Below are 9,690 nucleotides of genomic sequence, written 5' to 3'. Positions count from 1 at the left end.
CCATGGGATTTTCTAGGCAAGAGTACTGGAGTGGCTTGCCATTGCCTTCTCTGATAGTCAGCCTAAGAAATGTTAAACTTCATTCAAGCCAAGCTGAGGATTATAACCTGGAGACAACCTTTCAGAAAGCTCTAGGACTGTTCTGTCCACTAAAGGTCAAAGTGCAGTTATGTAAGTTTTGTGCAGTTATGTAAATTATGTAAGTTTTTGAGACAAAGGGTTATCTATCAAAAGGTTATCTACTGTTGCTAGTTTACACAATCCAGATCTACACGTACAAACAGTGAATCACCATGACCTTGTAACATCAAGAAGGGAGGTTATTTTCCTGAGCAGTGGTGATCCTGAGATTAAGAAGGAATGTTATCTCCTAAGGAGGTCTGGTTACTGCAGATGCACAGCACACAGCAAAGGGGAGAGAGAAGGCCCAGTTTGGCAGAGGAAATGTTTACCTTTAAAGTCTCACCGTAAAATATGAGTTTTATTTCATTGATAGCAACACCCTTTTGAAAACTGGGAATAGTCAAATAAATTTTCCAAAGGAAACAGAAGTCATGGTTGGAAAAGAACTATATTTAAAACCAAAGATGAGATAAATACTAGAATTGGCATAAGCTTTGATCTTTATGAAAATCATAGTGGTAAATAACGAAACAGATAAGGGGAGAGAGGGAGGGAGGAGAGTCAGAATTCTCAGAGGCTTCTAGAGGGGGAGACACACTAATGCACAAGACGTAATACAACTGCTCAGCTCTACACTCTGGAGAAATGTACTAAAAGCATTCTTAGAAATGGTTGAGGTGGTGGTGGTGTTCATTCGCTAAGTTGTATCCAACTCTCTACAACCCCAAGGACTGCAGCACACCAGGCTTCCCTGTCCTTCACCATCTCCCGAAGTTTGCTCAAACTCATGTCCATTGAGTTGATAATGTCATTCCCTTCTCCTCCTGCCTTCAATCTTTCCCAGCATCAGGGTCTTTTCCAGTGAGTCAGCTCTTTGAATCAGGTGGCCTAAGTATTCAAGCTTCCGCTTCAGCATCAGTCCTTCCAATGAATATGCAGGACTGAATGAAATGGTGTTCAGTTCAGTTCAGTTCATTCACTCAGTCGTGTCCGACTCTTTGCGACCCCATGAAGCACAGCACGCCAGGCCTCCCTGTCCATCACCAACTCCCGGAGTTCACTCAGACTCACGTCCATCGAGTCGGTGATGCCATCCAGCCATCTCATTCTCTGTCGTCCCTTTCTCACCCTGCCCCCAATCCCTCCCAGCATCAGAATCTTTTCCAATGAGTCAACTCATCGCATGAGGTGGCCAAAGTATTGGAGTTTCAGCTTTAGCATCAGTACTTCCAATGAACACCCAGGACTGATCTCCTTTAGAATGGACTGGTTGGATCTCCTTGCAGTACAAGGGACTCTCAAGAGTCTTCTCCAGCACCACAGTTCAAAAGCATCAATTCTTCGGCGATCAGCTTTCTTCACAGTCCAACTCTCACATCCATACATGACCACGGGAAAAACCATAGCCTTGACTAGACGGACCTTGGTTGGCAAAGTAATGTCTCTGGTTTTTAATATGCTATCTAGGTGAGTCATAACTTTCCTTCCAAGGAGTAAGCGTCTTTTAATTTCATGGCTGCAATCAGCATCCGCAGTGATTTTGGAGCCCAAAAAAATAAAGTCTGACACTGTTTCCACTGTTTTCCCATCTATTTCCCATGAAGTGATGGGACCAGATGCCATGATCTTTGTTTTCTGAATGTTGAGCTTCAAGCCAACCTTTTCACTCTCCTCTTTCACTTTTATCAAGAGGCTTTTTAGTTCCTCTTCACTTTCTGCCATAAGGGTGGTGTCATCTGCATATCTGAGGTTATTGATATAGTAATATTACAATATTCCAACACCTATTCCTGCTTTTTAGCAGATGGAGAATTTCAGGGGATCTTTTCTTATGCCTGCCCACAACAGCACAAATTGTAACATTAAATCAGAGCAATCTAAAAGAGCTTCTGTAGGGAATATTTTAAAATATAATCTAATATAAAAAAATAAATAAAATAAAATATAATCTAATATAAACTAAGATGGTTATTTTCTGGTCATCTTGTTTTAAAAATTACAGGTGTAGGAAGTTAGAGTAATAAAGTAAAATGCTAAATTTTTATTTCTGAGGAATGATATTTTGGCCAATTTTTAAATTTATTCTTGGCTTTTTGTTTTACTGTGACTTTCTGTAATGAACACAATTTTGTCAACAGGAGGAAAAAAGGTTTCAAAATAAAAACAAGAGAGCCATTTCCTGTAGTCTGGTATACAAGGTCCTCTGGCTCTCCTGTTGTAAAAAGGCTAAAAATGCCATGAAGTGAAGTGAAGTGAAGTCGCTCAGTCGTGTCCGACTCTTTGCGACCCCATGAACTGTAGCCTACCAGGATTCTCCATCCATGGAATTTTCCAGGCAAGAGTACTGGAGTGGGTTGCCATTTCCTTCTCCAGGGAATCTTCCAAACCCAGAGATTGAACCCGGGTCTCCCGCATTGTAGGCAGACACTTTACTGTCTGAGCCACATGTTTCTTGATCAGTTGTTGAGCAGGTAAACACTCAGGAAAGTGGGCACCAGGGAGGCAGGAAGGAGGGCTCTGAAGTCAGTTTCCGCCTAACAGGTTGTCAACTGAAAAAAAAAAAAGCACAACGTAAGAGTTGAGAGTTATGCTTTATTCCACAGACAAAACTGAGGACCTGAGCCTGGGATTCATCATCTCAGGTCACTCTGAGAGACTGCTCTGAAGAGGCAAGCAAGGTGGGAAGCCAGGATATACAGGAGTTTTCACAACAAACACCAGGTCGTCAGAACATCAAAAGATGACTTAAAGAAAACCAGGCATCTCAAGTTAAGGAATTCAGTGCACCTACATATGTGAAGATGCAAGAGTCTGGGCTCACTGAAATCGTTCCTTTGATGCACACTTGTTCTGAGGCCAGGATCCTGTTTTTTCACATGCTGAGTCTCCTCAGGGTGCACTGTCAGGGCAGCTGCAGCAGTTGACCACTAGATGGCGGGCATCCTGTTCCTCTGGCGCTCACCTTGGGGAGGCTGAAACACCAGGGCTGCAGCATCCTCTGTTAATTGATATGGCAGGCACATTTCTAGTTCACCCGGCATTTGATAAGTATCCAAAAAGCCTCCAGGATAAAACCCAGAGAACAAAACCAGCCCAAGTAGGAGCCTGAGAGGAGTTCCCTCCCACCTAAGGAGACATCCAGCCTCCATGAGCTCCCAAACTGTCTTAAACTTTGAAACTTTGTAACCATAACCAGCATTCATTCTCAGGAGAGCCTGAATTGGGTTGTTGTTGTTCAGTCACCAACTCGTGTCCTAATCTTTGCAACCCCATGGACTGTAGCATGCAGGCTTCTCTGTCCCTCCCCATCTCCCAGAGTTTGCCCAAGTTCATGTCCAGTGAATCGGTGACGCCATCCAACCATCTCACTCATTGCCTGTTGCCCTCCTTCTTCTGCCCTCAATCTTTCCCAGCATCAGGGTCTTTTCTGATGAGTCAGCTTCTCCCACCAGGTGGCCAAAGTACTGGAGCTTCAGCTTCAGCATCAGCCCTTCCTAAGAGTATTCAGGACTGATTTCCTCTAGGATGGACTGGTTGGATCTCCTGGTAGTCCAACGGACTCTCAAGAGTCTTCTCCAGCACCACAGTTCAAAAGCATCAATTCTTCAGCACTCTGCCTTCTTTATTGTTCAACTCTCACATCCATACATGGCTAATAGAAAGACCATAGCCTTAACTGTATGGTTACCCGGTATTTATAATCTAAAGTTTAAAGTGATCGAGGCAAGTGGTATCCTCAGGGTAGTAGAGATGCAAACCCTCTCTGGAAGAAACTAGCTTTGATCAAGCCCTCAAGAAATTCCCAAGAGAGGTAAGAGAAAGACACAAGAAAACAAAGTGCTAAGAGAACCAACAGGAACAATAGATACTGGGGTCAGCTCTGCAAGTTAGTAACATGTTAGTGTTATTACCACTGTGGACAAAGAATGTCATCTGCCATTTCAGTAAACAAAGAATGCTGGGGCCAGAAAACCATCAGCCACTGCAGCTGCCCCTGACGGCCAAGGGAGATTCAGAATGGAGAAAAACAGGATACAGGCCCTGGATAGCAAACATGTATATCAAAGGAATTATTTCAGTAAGCCCAGACATCTCAGGGCATGGCTGCGTTCCAAAAAAGTAAACACACTCAGCCTATAGGCCAAGTCCAGCTGCTGCCTGATTTTGCAAATAGTGTTCTATGAACCTTGTCCAAACAGATAAAACTTCAGGCAGGTGAAAAGTGACTTGAGATGTTTGAAAGGTCTCATACGCAAGAGAGTAGTAAATGTGTAATTTTAAGTGACTTACTGCTTTTAAAAATTTTGTATTTATTTTCAGCTGTGCTGGGTCTTCACTGCTGAGAAGGCCTTTAGTTGCGTTGAGTGGGAACTACTTACTCTCCAGTTGCAGCTCATGGGTTTCTCACTTCAGTGGCTTCTTTTGCTGCTGAGCACAGGTTCCAGGGCATGTAGGCCCAGAAGTTGCAGTTCCTGGGCTCCAGAGCACAGGCTCAGTGGTTATGGCACAGGTTTAGTTGCTCCGCAGCATGTGGGTTCTTCCCAGAACCATATCTCTTGCATTTGTAGATGGATTATTTGCCAAGCCTCCACGGAAACCCCAACATTACTGTTTTTTAATTTTTTATTTTGTATTGGGATAGAGCCAGTTAACCATGTTGTGACAGTTTCAGGTGGGCAGCAAAGGGACTCAGCCATACATGTACATGTATCCATTCTCCCCCAAGCTCCCCTCCCATCCAGGTTGCCACATAACATTGAGCACAGTTACCTGTGCTACACACAGTAGGATGAACAAGTTAAGGAATTTAGTTTTATAGAATTGATCCCTCGTGGACTTGCAAAAAAGAAACAGCTGAAGTATCCTGCAACTATCACACAAGTTTATGACAAGCATAGCATACACACTGGGAGGAAAGGACTGGAGTTAAAGTGTTGTGAGTCTCACACTGCTAAGGAGGAGAGTAAAAAATTAACTTTAAGCACTGATAAATTTTCTAGTGTAAGAACTAAAGCAAAAGTCAAATAACTTCAAAACATATGGGAGAGACAGATGTGAAAAACAAAAGGTAATCATGAGATAAAACAGAGAACGTGTAATGGTCTCTGCCCCTGGTTCTGGGCACAAGGCTCCTGAAACCCTGGGGATTCCAATAATGAGACCACCATGGGCAGCTTTTATTCTGGTATTTGGTCCTTGACTCCAGCTTCTGGCACTGAGCTCCAAAAGCCCTTGCCATTTCCTGGGTGATGGGAGGGTCTTTTGTTCTATGAATTGACTCTGGGTGGCTCCTGAATGGCTCCTGAATGGGGGCTGATCACCACGAAGACGGAGCCATGGTTGGAAGCTTGGACCTGTCAGTCGTGCATTCCAGTCTTGAGTGGGGAGGGGCTGAAATGGAGTTAATGACAATCATGCCTACATGATGAAGCCTCCATAAAATCACAACAGTACAGGGCTGGGGAGCTTCTGGGTTGGTGACCCCATGAAGATTTGGGGAGAATGGCATGCCCAGAGAAGGCATGAAGCCCCTGCCCTATGAACTCATTCCTCTTCATGTTCATTGGGGTTCTTTATCCCATCCTTTATAATAAAACTGGTAATAAACTAGTAAATGTACACCATTTTGCAGACAAAGGTCTGTATAGTCAAAGCTATATATTTTCCAGTAGTCATGTACGGATGTAAGAGCTGGACCATAAAGAAGGCAGAGTGCTGAAAAACTGATGCCTTCAAACTGTGGTGCTGGAGAAGTCTCTTGAGAGTCCCTTGGACTGCAAGAAGATCCAACCAGTCAATCCTAAAGGAAATCAACCCTGAATACTCATTGCAAGGACTGATGCTGCAGCTGAAGCTCCAACACTTTGGCCAATTGATGCCAAGAGCCGACTCACTGGAAAAGTCCCTGCAAAGATAGAAGGTGGGAGAAGATGACAGAGGATGAGACGGTTGGATGGCATCACCGACTCAATGGACATGAGTTTGAGCACACTCTGGGAGACAGTGAAGGACAGGGAAGCCTAGTGTGCTGCAATCCATGGAGTCACAAAGAGTCAGACATGACTAAGCAACTGAACAGCGAAACAGTTAAGTATGTGGTTTTCCTAAGTTCTGTGAGCAGCTCTAGCAAATTAATCAAATTGCAATTGCTGAGGAGAGGGCTGTGGGAACCTCTGATATTTAACTGGATGGTCAGAAGCACTGGTGACAACCTGAACTTGGGATTGGCATCTGAAGTGGGGGAAGGTGGGGGGGCAGTGTTATGGTACTGAGACCTTCACCTGTGGTATCTGACACCATCTCCAGGTAAAGTTTGTCAGACTGAGTTAACTTGTTGGACACCAAGTTGGTGTCCCATAGAGTTGCCTGTTATGGCGTCTGAACTTAAAAAATATTCACAGCCTAGAAGTTGAGAGTTATGTTTTATTCATTGAGAATTTTTAGGACTTTAAGCCCAGGAGGCAGCACCTCAAGTAGCCCTGAGAGAATTGCTCAAAGGAGGCAAGGGGAGGAGCAATAAAACAAGATCAATGTGCAAAAATCTATTTCTATATACCTGAAACAAAAAATCTGAAATGAAATTTTAAAACAATTCCATGTATAATGGCATTAAAAGAATAAAATACTAATGCATAAATTTAACAAAAGATATGCAACATCTCTCATTTGAAAACTACAGAACATTGTTGAAAGAAATTAAAGGTCCAAATAACTGAAAGACACCCTGTGCACAAGGCCTGAAAGATAATGTCAAGATGGCAACACAATCCCAGCTCACGTCATTGAAGAAGCTGAAAAGCCGATTCTAAAATTCAGATGGAAACACAAGGGACCTAGAACAGCCAAAAAAATCTTTAAAAAGAACAATACTGGAGGCTTAACACTTCCTAATTTCAAAACTTACTACCAAGCAACAGTAATCAAAACACTTTGGAATTGGTATGAGAATGACATGTAGATGAACGGAACAGAACTGACTCCAAAAAACAAATCCACGTATTTATAGTCCACAGATTTTTGAAAAGGTTACAAGACCACTCAATGGGGAATAAGTCTCTTTAACAAATGGTGCTTGGACAACAGGATGCATGCGTGCATTCTCAGTTGCTAAGTGATGTCCAACTCTTTGTGGCCCCATGGACTGTAGACCACCGGGCTCCTCTGTCCGTGGAATTTTCCAGGCAAATATACTGAAGTGGGTTGCTGTTTCCTCCTCCAGGGGATCTTCCTGACCTAGGATCATACCCAGGTCTCCCATGTTGGCAGGTGTATTCTTTACCACTGAGCCATCAGGGAAGCCTGGACAACATGATACCCACATGTAAAAGAATAAAACTGAATCCTTACCTCACTCTGTATATAAAATTAAAATGAACCAAAGACCTAAACGTAAAAGCTAAAACTATAAAACTCTGAAAAGAAAACACAGGCATCAACCTTTGAACTTGGATCTAGCAATGGATTCTTAGGAATGACACCCAAAGCACAAGCAACAACTAAAGCATCAGCAGAATACACAGCATTCATTCAACTTAAGGTTGGACTCAACAGCAAGAGTTGGTACTCTCCATACTGAAAGAGGGATGCGTGTTCCAAAACACAGGCAGCAAAACTGACACACACAAACAAGAATGGTGAACCTGGGACTTCCCTGGAGGGCCAGTGGTAAGACTCCACACTTCCACTGCAGGGACCAGAGGTTTGACCCCTGGCCCAACAAGCAGCATGGTGCGCACACCACCCCCCACCCCCGAAAGGAAAAGAATAGTGAACCCAGAGAGAAAATGAGCCATGTGTCCCAGGATCCACATGGGGTGCAAACACACAGAGCTGTGGATCTGGTGACACCACCAAAAGGCTCTGCCATGAACTTGGAAGAGAACAGCACCCAAGGAAGTTCCCCTAACTGCTAATTGGTAACAGCTCAACTGTGAAGATACACTCACTGAAAAGGTGTACACGGCCTTTAGGTGAAAACCATTATTTGGGAGTTTTTTTTTTAAGGTAAATATTCGTGGGTTTTGACTTACAACATGCTGGGAGGGATATAAAAAAGCCTAAGGAAGAGTCTCTGGCCCTAAAGGCACTTACAGCATTAACAGAAGGAAAACCCTTTATCACAAAAGAAGTATCTAAACATCAGGAATCTGACTTCCCTGGTGACTCAGATGGTAAAGAATCTGCCTGCAATGCAAGAGACTGGGATCCGATCCCTGGGTTAGGAAGATCCCCTGGAGAAGGAAATGGCAACCCACTCCAGTATTCTTACCTGGAAAATCCCATGGATAGAGGAGCCTGGCGGGCTACAGTCCACAGGGTCGCAAAAGAGTCAGACAGGACTTATGGACTAAACCACCACCGAATGTTAGGAATAAAAACACACAATAGCAGATATCACAAGTCAATACAAAATTTGTTGACAGATGAGTCATACTGACACTACTTCAGATGTTCAGACGAGGAGGGGAAGAAAAATCATTATCATCTAAAGGTCCAAGAAAATATAAACAGGAGACTTAAGAGACAGCAGGTTCGATCCTAGGGTTCAGAAGATCCCCTGGAGGAAGGCATGGCAACCCTCTCCAGTATTCTTGCCCGGAGAATCCCATGGACAGAGGAGCCTGGTGGTTACAGTCCATAGGGTTGCAAAAGAGTCAGACACGACTGAAGTGACTTAGCATACAAAATATAGATTGGACAGAAGAGGCATCACACATACTTGCATACACACACACACACACACACTCTGCCCCCACAGACCTGTGCATAAGAAAACACACACACACACACACACTCTGCCCCCACAGACCTGTGCATAAGAAAACACACACACACACACACACTCTGCCCCCACAGACCTGTGCATAAGAAAACACACACACACACACACACACACACACACACACACACACACACTCTGCCCCCACAGACCTGTGCAGAAGAAAACTCATGGGAGGTCAAACAGTCTGGCCATGTCAAGGAAGAGTAAACTAGCTGAGTCAGCATTCCATCCACCTGTGCCAGTAACAGACTGTATTAACCACATAGAAAAATGGTTGTGGATTTGTATATAAAAAGATTTCCCTGCTTGATTTATCATAAATTGAGAGCAAACCAAACTGGTATGAAGAGAACTTTAGAATTTTTTTGGCTGCGCTCTGCAGCTTGTGGGATCTTTGTTCGCCCACCAGGGAACAAACCCTGGCCTGGCAGTGAAAGCACAGAATCCTAACCACTGGATCGCCAGGGAATTCCCACTTTAGATGTATTTTAAATCAAACATGTCTATTTTCATATGAAGCTATAAACCATATCCAGTGATTTTTAATAGGAGCACAAAACATAAAGCTATCCGTAAAATTTTAGAAAGAAAGGAAAAGCTCAAACGATAACACCACAGTCCCAGTTCTGTGGAATCTCAGGAGACTTGGCTTCCTAGTTCCTTTTCTGTACTTTCCAGCTAGGATTTTTAAAAAATAAATAAAACTTTTTGTGGAGAGTTTTTTAGGTGATAGGGAGGCCTGGCGTGCTGTGATTCATGGGGTCGCAGAGAGTCAGACACAACTG

The sequence above is a fragment of the Moschus berezovskii genome, chromosome 1, assembly GCF_049115385.1.
Source record: "Moschus berezovskii isolate FMDL1 chromosome 1, NW_MosBer_1.0, whole genome shotgun sequence".
Lineage (NCBI taxonomy): Eukaryota > Metazoa > Chordata > Mammalia > Artiodactyla > Moschidae > Moschus > Moschus berezovskii.
This window is presented reverse-complemented; position numbering follows the sequence as displayed.